The sequence below is a fragment of the Lepisosteus platostomus genome, chromosome 7, assembly GCF_059453375.1.
Source record: "Lepisosteus platostomus isolate fLepPlt1 chromosome 7, fLepPlt1.hap1, whole genome shotgun sequence".
Taxonomy (NCBI): Eukaryota; Metazoa; Chordata; class Actinopteri; order Semionotiformes; family Lepisosteidae; genus Lepisosteus; species Lepisosteus platostomus.
The window spans coordinates 22,821,767-22,834,700 of NC_142617.1; the positions used below are offsets into that span (position 1 = coordinate 22,821,767).

Here is a 12,934-nt window from a genome sequence, read left to right on the forward strand (position 1 = left end):
ACTAGGAAGAAAAATCACCAATTTTTTGTGCATCAAAAGTTATTAACTATTTTAACCTGCTTTTATAGCTTTTAATGTAATGCAATGTCTTAGTAAAGCAGAAACACATAATTTTATCTTATTTTTTAAAAATTAAAAAAATCGTTTGTCCAGCCTAAGGTAGGGGGGGTGTTCTTATTGATAGTTGACACTCCTCCATACGCTTAAGTGAAAAATTAATAAAAATGCCAATGTAAACATCATATTTACAATTTCTTGAAAATAAAAATGAAAAGTTCTCTAAAGCTTTCTCAGTCAAGTACAAGAATTCATCTAGGGAGCAGTGTAAGCATGCGTAGACAGCAAGAGATCAGCTAAATGGAAGAAAATGATTTAAGAGAAAACAATGTTTCAGGTGTGAAGAATACAGATCCCCAATTCAATTACAGCCTAAACCTTTCCCCACACACCCTGCCCCAACTGCGATTAGAATATACACAAACAAAGCACTGAAAGCTTTACAGTAGATAAGGTTTTATGAACTCACACCAGGGATTCAATTAATTCAAAAGAAGTTTAAAAAAAAAAACTGCACCCAGTACTAGGTCTTGTTTATATTAAAGTTATATTACAGGGCAGTGGTGGACGGTACACTATTTTGTCAGCAAACTGCTAATCTGCTTAACACCTGCAGAAAACATGATTTTATTTCATGTTTATTTTATTTTATTGTGTACTTTTGTCCAACCAAGCAATCTTGCTTTTATAAAATATACCGATTGTGGGATTCGGAAAGCCGCTGACCAGTGCAGGTGACCCACTGTGAAACGGGCATACAGTCTGGGGAGATCACCCGTTTTCATGGAAATAGTTCCCTGGTTTTGCACCCCTGTGTGTTGCTCTCTCTCTTTTCTCTCTCTCTCACTCTCTCTCTGGCACTCTCTCTCAATTCAGTTCAATTCAAGGTGCTTTATTAGCATGACCGATAGTTACAATCAGTGTTGCCAAAGCAAGAAAAATAATAAAATTAACACAAAACAAAATAAAAGTAAAATAAAATCTATAGACATATGACAGACATTTACAACAAAAATATTTAGATATATTGTAAACATATTGAGCATTATTGGGAGACAGACTCACTGTTCCTCAGGCTGCGACAGGAGATCACATACTGGGCTGAAAGTTCAACTGAGTTCCCTCCTCCCTCTCCCAGTAGGATTGGGACCCGTTGTGATGCTGGCAGGTGTAGGAACTCTGGGATTAGATTTCTGAATTTAGGGAAGAATGTTTCTCTAATCCCAGAGTATCTGTCACAGTGCAGTAGGAAGTACACTCCTGTCTCTATTTCTCCCCGCTGGCAGTGGGAGCACAGCCTGTCCTCTCTGGGCAGCCAGATCTGCCTGTGCCGCCCAGTTTCTATGGCCAGGCTGTGGTCACTAAAAGTATGCTTTTTTTTACTCCGATAACGAGCATATACGCAGAAAAGGTTAAAACTTTCACTTTTCTCACAAAGAACAGTACAGTAATATGGTCAGAATGAGCATGTAAAAACTGGTGTGTATTTTTTCTTTAAACTACCAATACCAGCCATATACAGTCGGGTTTACATAATATGTTTATGTTCCCAAATTAATATCATTTATGATATTCAGATGCATTATGCTCAGCTTCTAAAATTTCCCTTTAGTTGTAAAATTCCAAATAAATATTCAATTCTTAGCGGATTAAAATGTGCACAGTAAAGAGATTAAATAATAAAATCTTTTCACTACCGACCAATGCACCACGAGCGATATGCCGCGGTGGCTTGTGGGTAGTTGCATGCGGTACTGGTTTGTACCATGAAGTTTGAATAGCTGCATCTGTATGTGGTCCAAGGATGGTTTTTTATGATCAACAGACCTGGAGTAAATACTGTAACTCAAGGCAGTAATTAAAACAGAGTATTAAAAACATCATAGCACAGTAATGCCAAATTGATTTGATAACATGAGCATTTGTCATGTTAACTAAATATGTACCATCTATACAATTGTCTAAAACAGTGGTTCTCAAACTTTTTCAATCCCTTTTCTGTCAAAGCTAACGTCACTGATTCCCAGCAACCTTTTTTCTTACTTTTCAGGATTAGCTATGGCGGTATTCTGCAAAAAGCATTCTAGGACTGCTTTTCAGAGGCAATTTAGCCAATTATTAAGGAAGAAACTATCGATTGCTTTTGTTTTAATTGTGAGCCCGTTGACCTAATTTCAGTCTTTTATCAATCACATAAGGCTAGCAGCCACATCAGCCTGCAGCTCATAACTGACAACCTACTGAAACTAAGTAGGTTTAAGCCTGGTCAGTAACTTGTTGGGAGACCTCCTGGGAAAATATGTGGTTGCTGCTGGAAGTGGTGTTAGTGGGACCAGTGGGGAATGCCCACTGTGTCTTAATGCCCCAGTATAGTGTATTAATCCCATGATAACTTGTCTATGATTAACAGCCCTACAGTTCAGTAAAGCTTAATTACTGAAATACTCATTGACAATAAAAGAATCGAAGTTCTAACTGCTGGTTTGACCAAGTTAGAAGAAAACCAGAAGGGTTTCCTTCTGGTTTGAAAACTTTTAGTTTTTTGCATTGTTAACAAAGGAAAAAAAACTAATAGATTTATAGAACCGGACAACACTTTCTGTGGTCTAAACGGGCGCAAATAGGAAAAGTAGCAAACTGACTAAGTAAAACACATTGAGACAACAATACATGAGTTTCTTTTTTAAGAGTACTGATAATTTTTAATCAACATTTACTTCAAACCAGCAGAAACAGAACAATCTCAGTGTGATGAGTGAGTTTGCCTCTTCTATAATTTTTTTAATATTTTGATTATGGATGTGAGTTGCAGTCTCATATTCAACTCTGCATCCAATCTGTTTCGATACTCCGTTTTTGTGGACACGTACGACGAAAATCCGGTTTCACACAGTTAGGTGGTCACAAATGGGAGAAGAACAGAAAGTGCTTTCTCTGATAATACTGCATAATAATTTTTGGTGCTGCACCAAAACTCTGCCAACAGCACTTCATTAAAAGCTGTTTGTAAGGAAGAGTCTGAAATCGGGTCAATTAACTTCTCATATTCTTGTGATGAAGTTTTTTTATTGTTTTTTATATTTTTTCTTTTTCTTTTTTAATCTCTCACGGTTGCAGTAGTTTCTAAGCAATCTTTCTACCTAATAACATGCTATTTTCTCTCATTACGAGAGTTTTTGAGATTTGCCTGATGACGAAATTGGCAAACAATTTTTTATCTCAAACAAGATAGAAGAGCAGATAGAAAAGGAAATTTCATCCAACACCTTTGAGGTGCCTTCTGGCTCTAGCAGCAAAAGAACAGAAATTTATTCAGAGAGTTAATTTGAAGATGACGTTCAAAAGATATGCCTAATTTTTCTGACTTCTTGGAGCCATGCAAAGCCATCGTAACCTACATTTTTTTTCTTAATAGCAATTTTTTATTTTTCTTGTAGCCTATGTGAGAGCTCACGGAACCCCTGCAGATGTCACAGTTTGAGAACCACTGGTCTAAATAAGGGTTCTTGGATTTACAGTAGGTGTGTATTTTTAATTATATGACATCCCCCTATACTGCATTGAAGATAATTCTGTTAAATTAAACCACAAAATTGTTTACAAGGTCATTTGATCCTAAACTCATGTTTTGATTAAACAGTTTAATTGTCCATCATATTCGTATTTATAACAAAATAAACCTCTCATCCTGAAATCTGAATTTTATTTAATGTCCTCCATTTCCATTTTATGTTGTCTACTTGTGGAACAAGATATTGGCTAAATATAGCCATTGATTGGATCACAAATGCAATGGACATTTTTAATTATTAGAATTAGCACTTCAAATTCAGAGTCTATTAAATAAATGGAAGCAAATAGTTTTTAGTGTGAATAAAGTATCTTTATATTGGTTTCAGTCATTTCTCCCCTATCAAACAACAGCAACAGCGAATGCAGACTGTATATGATTAACTTTTCTTTCCATCCATATAAAAGCTGCCTGACAATAATGTCAATCAGCAACACCATGCGCACACACACACACACACACACTAAATACTGTAGAATAATCAAATCTAAAATATGTAGAAACTCAAGTTAAGCATGAATTCAGAAGTTTGGAGGAAGCCAAGGTTCTTGACTATAACTTATGGGAAACTCCACATGCAAACTCCACAAGATGTGCCCCATCCAGGACCCAAGAGCTGTGAGGCAATGGCACTAAAATTCATACTACCATTGTAGTGTTCTCTCACGAGGCACCAGTTCTGAAGGGGTTTGGGCATTTACTGGAACAATTATTAATTGTGGCAGTAAATCACAAAATGATTCTTTTAATGGTCTTAGAATCCAATCATGCGGTATAACTCAAACAACGCACCCACACAGGTACTAATACACTAAAATACATTTATTAATACATAGAATGTGCACGTAAACATAACAGATATTATCGTGAGGGTTATCAGAATACAAAAGATATATATTCATTCAATTACAAAGAGTTACACATATCAAGAGGACATACGTTCAGTATATCATTCATTTAGACTGTTTCGTAATTGAACTTGGTTACAACTTCTACATTAGATACTCAAAACAAGTACATAACTCTTAGGAATTAAATTGATATCAACTGGTTGGGATAACAATTGAATTCTCGAGCTGTAATGCAGTGAAGTTGAATACTCATCCAATCTCTGGGGATTCAGATCTCCTGAGGGCACAAAGAAGCAGTTGCAGGCCTGTTGCTGTCCAATCCACGCTCACTGGCTCTGTGCCAGGCTGTGCTGTGCGGCTTGCGACGGTGGGCTGCTGATGCTCACTGACCGGCTAGTTAGTGTTGGCTTTAACTAGCAAAGTTTGTGCACAGGAGAAAATATGACTGTGGGTCCCAGCAGGTCGGGAAGAGGACCGGTTCGTTCCTGATGAAGCACTAGTTCTGAATAGTGATTCAGCTGTCCACAGTTCTGACCTGTTCACAAGGCTTGCTGCTGATGCTAACCTCGGGTGGATCCTCTGGTTACTCGTGGCAACCTCCACTCTCGACTCTTAGAACAAAGGAAAGTTCTGGCACTGGGACACACTGGCCGTTACATGGTTTTCCGAGCTGAGTCTCAGGATGGTCAGGAGGCACGCTGCGAGAATGTCCTGCTCTTGGGAGCCTTTGTGCTCCTGGGCCGTCCTGCCCTGGAATTCTTTAGAATAGTTCTGTGTTGCCTGTTTTTACCTGGAGGAACTTCAGCTTGTTCATTGGCTGAAAGTTTCGTGGGCATCAGAGACCCACGTGGGTTACTCGGCCCTACCAGTCCCTAATTGGTTGATCAAGGTGAGATATGAGTCACTTACTCCTGACACTTAGTAATGCAATCCAGATGTCCATCTGGCACTCCCTAGACAGATAGGTGCCAATGGATGACCATTGATCATGATAGCCAGGCTTAGCTAAGTGCATCCCCATTTGGGAGCTGTCCCTTATCAAAAGAAACCTTAAATCAGCCTGCATGAGTAGTTTCTCTGTGGCTGCACCACAGAGATGAAGAGAGAGATGGGGCCTCATTTGGGAAAGCACAGCAACACTTAATTATGTCTTATTAACAAGCATTGCTGCTACACCTTGCTGCCAAACTATTTTTTTAATTTTCACGCTTCAATATTAAGATATTTTTTTTCTCCAAAGAAATATTCAATTATTTGGAAAATGACATTGTGACAGGTGGGATGGTGGCATAGTGATTAGTGTTTGCACTGGGGTCCTGGGTTCAATTCTGGACCTGGGGTGCACTTTGTGTGGAACCTGCATGTTTTTCCCATATTTGAGTGGGTTTCATCCTGGTGCTCTAGTTTCCTCTTAGTCCAAAGACATACTGGAAGGTTAAGTGGCCTTTGGAAAAACGTGCCTGTCTGTGTTTGTGCCCTAGGATGTATCCCATCCAGGGTGTATCCTGCTTTATGCCCATTGCATACCAGGATCCAGGCTCCAGCTTCCCCAAGGTCCTGAATTAGAAGAAGTGGTTAGAAAATAATTACACTTACACTTATATACCACTTTTCTGGACACTCAAAGAACCTTTATGGGGACTCCCTTCCAATACCACCAATCTGTAGCACCCTCCTGGATAATACAACAGCAACCAAAGTGCACCAGTATGCTCACCACACATCAGCAATTGGGGGGAGAAGATCAGAGTAATTAAACCAATTAATTGATGGAAATTATTAGGAGTCCATGAACAATCAAAGATCAAAGTGTAAAAATGATAATAATGAGTGTGATAAGTATAAATACTGATAAAGTTTAGAGAAGAACGGTTTACTAAGCAGCTTTAGAGGCCATTAAGTAAACAATATGGTTCAACTAGAGTTTATCTAGAGCAGGAGTGCCCAAACAGTGATTGCAAGAATGTTTAGCAAAAAAATAAATGAACTATTTGACTATTTACCTTTTTCCATAGCCTAAAAATTCATTCAGATCTGTTTATGAAATGTCATACGTTTTACTGCCCTTGTGTGTGTTAAACCATTGTCAAATGGGTTGTAAAAGTGTCTTCCCTGTGTGCTGGCTGAAAAAAAGGCTACAGGAGCTCTGTAAATAAAGTGTTGTGTGTGCTACCCAAGAATGTTCTCTTGGTTATTGCCGCACGAACCCCACATTCACTACAGTGCATAGTTGAGTGAAACAGACTGGCCGTGACACATTCGCCAACAGTTTGATAAGTTTGATTGCCTATTTGATAGTTGTAGTATTTGAGCGAAAATGATGAAGCAAAGAGACAGAAAACGTACCGTTACCACAAGGAATGGAAGCATGATTATTTTTTGTCTGCGCCAAAAAGAGAAATATAGAACAACATTTCAAAACTGAATACAAAACATATGATGTGCACTTTCCTGCTAAAAGTGAGTTACTTTTTAATGATTTCCAATTTCAGGGCCCCGAATGCTACATTTTTACCATGGACATCACATCTCTTTACATCGTCATTCCCCATAATGACAGTCTTCCAGCCCTCAAGCACACGCTGGACAAATGTACAGTGCTTGATCCACCTGCCCACATCCTGGTACATGTTGCAGAATTGGTTCTCACCCTGAATGCATTCTCATTCAATAACCTTTTTTACCAACAGGTTAGTGGAGTTGCCATGGGCACCAGAATGGGACCCAGCTATGCCAATATTTTTGTTGGCTGGGTAGAAGAATGCTTCTTCGCTTCCTACACTGGCTTTGTCCCTGACCTATCCAAGCGATACATTGATCACTGCATTGGAGCCGCCACATGCTCTAACGATCAATTTGAGCACTTTCTGCATCACTTCACCAACTTCCACCTGTCCCTCAAATATACAGTTAACATATCATCCACTACTCTTCCGTTTCTAGACATCAACTTCTCCAATAATTACCCCCAACTCTGTACTTCAGTCTATTACAAACCCACTGATTCACACAACTGTCTCCTGTATAGCTCATTTTACCCCCAAACACACTAAAAACTCTCTCCCTTTTTCACAGTTCCTTTTGCTACGACGACTCTCCAGCAACTCTCCAGAGAACATGTTAGAGCTGTGAAGATTTCTCCAAGCCAATAGTTCCTCATTTCACCTCAGATGGCTATGATCACACTGATCTCTCCATCTGTGTTCTCAAAGAAGGTTTCTTAACTCCCATTGCAGAAAGACATCAGAAAATAAAGTTATCCTGAAACTCGGTTCACACCTTCCCTCTTCTCCTCTCAATGACAGACTTATGTTTTCCTAATCCTCTATGATATGAGATGATGGGGTGGTCACATAAAAAGGGCCCCAGTGTAGGGATAATCCTGTAGGATGGAAAGGTTGTCGTTAATAGTCCTGGATTACCTGGATTACCTAATAGAAAGGATTACCTCTCTATTCATTTGAAGGTTTCGACTTCACACCTGTCTTAATCTCTCTCCACTTTGGACCACCTGAGTGCCCATTCTGCCTCTCCCCAGTTCACACTTCCTCCCCTCTCCAGGCTTTTGGTCTCCTATGCTATTTAATCTTTGCTGTCCACCCTGTCTTTCTCACACCCGATAAAGGCTCCACAGCAGAAATGTTGTGTTTCCTTTCTTCTCTTCTCAGTGTGTCTTAATTGTATGTTTCTTTGATTTTATATGTTTCTGTGTGGATATGTAGGAGCTGTTGTTGTGACTGTTTGTAACCTCTTGAAAATATATATTCAGAACAATACTGTGTTAGTTATTCATGTTGCACTGTGCTTTTTTTATTAAGAAATGGAAATAACAGAAAACAGTAGGTTACAGAAGAGTTGAATACATTTTATGAATGTTGATGTTGAAGAAAAATTACAACAGTCAAAAAAAATTCAATACCATGATTTCCATTATCTTCCAGTGGATCAATAGTTGCTTGAATTAAATTCATAGTTGTTGCATTAATAATTACATCCTCATCAACTCCAAAATAGTGATCTATGTCAAAATTGTTATTGACAACATTGCCATGTATCCCAGCATTGTTTATAACACTTGTCTGCCACAACTGAAGTGGGTCTTTGCCACTTTGAGTTGAAAGGCCATGGTTATTCCACTGGTTCCTAAATTCAATAACAGCCATTTTAATTAATTGCTTGAGTTTAAGTTCATTGAGAAAATCCAGGACACCTTTATTATCCTTAAAATTGAAAAGGTTAATGAAATACAGTGACACCACCAGGTTGAGTTCTGCCCATAACCTCTCAATATGCTGGTTGTGAACAGATACACCTGTAATACCACTATGCCTGTTCAGTCCTCTTCTGTCCAGCATGAAGCTGTCTACCTCGATGTTCTCCATCCGATGATCACAACGCACCCCTGAGGGCAAGCCAAAGTTCTCCAAACCAGTAATAAACAGTGACAGTACATTGGAGGCTCTGTTATTATCTAGGCATCTTACATACAGTATATGATAGTTTGACTGAAGCCACCAATTTAGCCATGAAACACCATCCTCCACCTTACAAGATTGTGGTTGCCATCAAAGTTGCCATCAAAGTGCCTGTTAAGACATTTTTAGTGTTAGGACCTTATAGTATATTAACCAACATTCATCACATTTTAGCTGTAATTTTTTTTTTTAAAGCCACCATATGCACACTTGGTAGCAAAAGAACTGACTTACCAATGACTTGGTAGCAAAAGAAGTCAGAACAGTAGTCAACTCACCATAACTGATTAGGGGTCTGAACATTATAAACCCTTCGGCGTATGGCATGAGGATGTCTAAAAGACCGCCCAATGGGGTCAACATCTTGTAGACTGCCTGATCCACCAGCGTTGAATGCAAATCCTGCGTGATCTAAGGCTCCCAAGAACATATACCTCCCCAGCATTTGGAATGTTCTGGAGTACAGTATGTCACCAACATTTCTGTTCATTTCTGTCTTGATTTGACAATGTTGTATATTCCAATGGTTGAATTCCGAGGTACTGTCTGTCTGTACAGTGTTCTACGACTGATCCCTAGGCATGATCCAGTTCTCTGCCAGTTCATTCCAATGGATACACATTGAGAGATCTGGTGCAAATTTATACTGTACTGGAGCCATCCACGACAACCAGTCAAATTTGTAGGGGGTACCAGGGCATAACTGGTCATCTCTATGGGTCTCTGCCAACTTTCATGTTCCTCCAACAGGAAACAAAAACATCCATACAAAGCTTCTAATGTACTGACAAATTCCCTATTTCTTGGATCATCAATGAATCTTGATACAGACATAAATGCAGATATTGTCCATGTGTGGTCATCAAGCTCTCTATAGAGTCTCTCTTGGCCCAAGACATCTGGTACTTCTCGTTGTTTTTCCTCACTGAAGGGCACTAGTGAATAAATTTATAATTTCCTCTTCATTCCCACTCACAACAAAAATGAAGGACTGAACATAGAAAATAAAGATAATACAATGAAAAAACATGGTTGAATTAGTTGTATGTGTTTTTATAGTTAATCAGCCAGAGCATCTTTCACATCTTTCACATAGGGCGGAGCGGTGGCTCTGTGGCTAAGGATCTGTGCCTGTGACTGGAAGGTTGCTGGTTCAAATCCTGTGGCTGGCAGAGGAATCCTAGTCTGTTGGGCCCCTGAGCAAGGCCCTTAAACCCACTGCTCCAGGGGCACCATACAATGGCAGACCCTGTGCTCTGACCCCAAGCTTCTCTCCCTGTCTGTGTGTCTGTGTCTCCATGGAGAAAAGCCAGGGTATGTGAAAAGACAAATTCCTAATGCAAGAAATTGTATATGGCTAATAAAGAAACATTATTATTATTATTTCTCCATGTGGAATTTTTTTCCTGTTCCACTCAAAATGTCTGGACCAATAAAATCGTGTCATATAGGTGCCACAATGGTCCATAATTCACCTGTCATACACTAGACTCTCTAGTGAGAGGAAAAACTAGTGAAAGTGAGTGCTTTTTGTGTGAATGTGCGAGGTAAAACTAGTGAATGTGAAAGCTTTTTGTGTGTATGAGAAAGGTAAAATGGAGAGTATGAGAGCATTTTGTGTGTATGTGAGAGGTAAAACTAGTGAAAGTGAGAGATTTTTGTGTACTGTATATGTGAGAGCAATTTGTGTCTATGAGAAGTAAAGTTTGAATAATGGCCGAAATGGCACCTCATACCGGAGAGTGGTGGAACACAAGAAGAGACCTGACTGATCGGGACACTTGCACTCCGGGACAGAGGGAGAATAAGAAGTGAAAGGAGATAATAAAGGAATAATTGATCACTGGCCAGTGGGATGTAAACAGCACAGGCCAGTCAGTAATGGAAAAGAGAAAGGAAATGGGGAGGTTCGTCAGTCCTAGGAAAAGCCAGACTAACTGCATTCCCAGTGAAAACAGGCTGCCCATTGGTAGGAATAAGGGAGCATCGGGTACAGGAAGAAACCGAATGGCAAGCCTCCTGAGAAGGGAACCAAATGGGTAGCCCTCAGGAGTAGCCAGGGATGTATGTCAGCACGGTATAAGGTCGGCTCCCTGAACAAAGGAACAAAAAGGTTAAATTAATAGGTACAGAGTAGAGTGCAGGCTTAAAACTGAGACTGCTGTGATGGGTGACACAAAGACCTAAAGCTAAATCTGTTATTCAGGGCATAAAAGGCTTGGAACTGAAACTGCTGTGCAAACTGAAGCAAAGGTTTGACAGGCAGGACTACTCAACAAGGAGATATGGAGAAAATGGAAGCAGTACTGCAAGGAAGAAGAAAACCAGGGTGAAATGAATAAGGATGGAGTGCCATGAAAGTGGCACCCCTGCATTAAATAGAAGAATGGGAATAGAAAAATAAATTGAATAATTACAAATTAATACAGATCACCCAAAGGAGATCCAGTCACAGCAGCAAGCCCTGAAAATATGATTGTTTCCACAAAATTATTATTTGATCATTTTTAATACTTTTATCATAATTATTATATTATTGTTTTTGTTAATAATAGAAACCAGAAGAGTTATTAGCAGAATTATAACAATTTAAGGCAAGGGTTTACAGGGGTTTAAAAGGGCTGACATAGACATCAATTAAATAAAAGCCTTACTGAAGAAGAAGGTTTTGAGCCTGGATTTGAAAGGCTAAGGGAAGGTGACTCTCTGATATCTTTGGAGAGAGAATTTCAGAGCACTGGGGCCTAGCAAGAGACGGCCCTGTCAGCCATAGTATGTAGTTGAGCCTGGGAGACATATAAAAGACCAGTCAGACTAACAAAGGTTGCAAGGTGGGAAGGTGTAAGATAATAGGTCAGACAGGTATTGAAGTGGCAAGCCATGAAGAGCCTTATAGATGAGCATGAGGATTTTTAAGTCAACATGAAACCTGATAGGAAGCCAGTACAAGGACTCCAGGACAGGAGTAATGTGGTTACTTGCAAGTGATCTGATTAGAATTCTGGCTGCCGAAATCTGGACATACTGAAGCTTGTTAAGTGTGAATTTAGATATTCGAGCTAGAAGGCATTGCAGTAAACAGTTCTAGAGAAGAATGTCTTGACCATGTTAAGTTACAGCAAAAGGCAAGACAGGGCATAGTCTGGGAACTAGGAGAACTTGAAATAAATCACTTCGATCTAACAACAACAATCCAACAAATTTAATTTAGTCACATGCACTCAAAGAAATAAAGGAAGTTATTCACAGGCGATATACTAGGATACGTCTAATCATTTTTAGGGCAGTGAATTGATTAAACCGATTAGAAAACCAGCAGTGCAATGCCCTTTCCTAAAACAACAGCCAAAATCAAGTGATAGAGTTATAGACTAAACTGTCTATTGTCAATTAGATCTTATGTTACAGAAAAAATAATTAGTTAAACTTAATTACATATTAATGGTTTTAGAGAAAAGATAGGTCTTTAAATTATACTTAAATATGTTGGCAGCCAAAGAGTCTCCTATGGATTTGGGCAATTATCGCCATAGACATGGTTCTGCACAAGAAAAGACTTGCACAGTGGGTGGAGTCTGGTCTTCAGAAAAGTTAGAATACCTGAATCACAGGAAACATTCACCATTCTTTTCTTAACCACTTCTTCTAATTTAGGAACGAGAAATAGGTTTATTCCATGCTGAAAAGAGAAGAAAGAAAACACAACATTTTGGTCGTGGACCCTTCTTTAGGTGTGAGAAAGACAGGGCAGTAAGCAAAAGAGTGGCCAATCAGGTAGTGTGAAGTCAGGATAGGTGAAGAGAGGTATGAAATGTAACCTACAACGAATAGAGAGAATTTAGAAGAAAACGAGTCTGTCTTTGAGAGAAGGGGAAAGGTGTGATCCTAGCTGCAGGATAATTTTAGTTTCTGAAGTCTTTCTGATGTGGGAGTTAGGAAAACCATCTTTGAACACACATATGGAGAGATTAGTGTGAGGC

General features: G+C 39.3%; 1 pseudogene; it reads right to left on the bottom strand.

Annotated features, from left to right (window-relative positions):
* The window catches only part of LOC148658476 (uncharacterized), a 38,792-nt pseudogene extending 29,127 nt beyond the window's left edge, over positions 1 to 9,665 (bottom strand).
* Between the last annotated feature and the right edge of the window lie 3,269 nt (positions 9,666 to 12,934).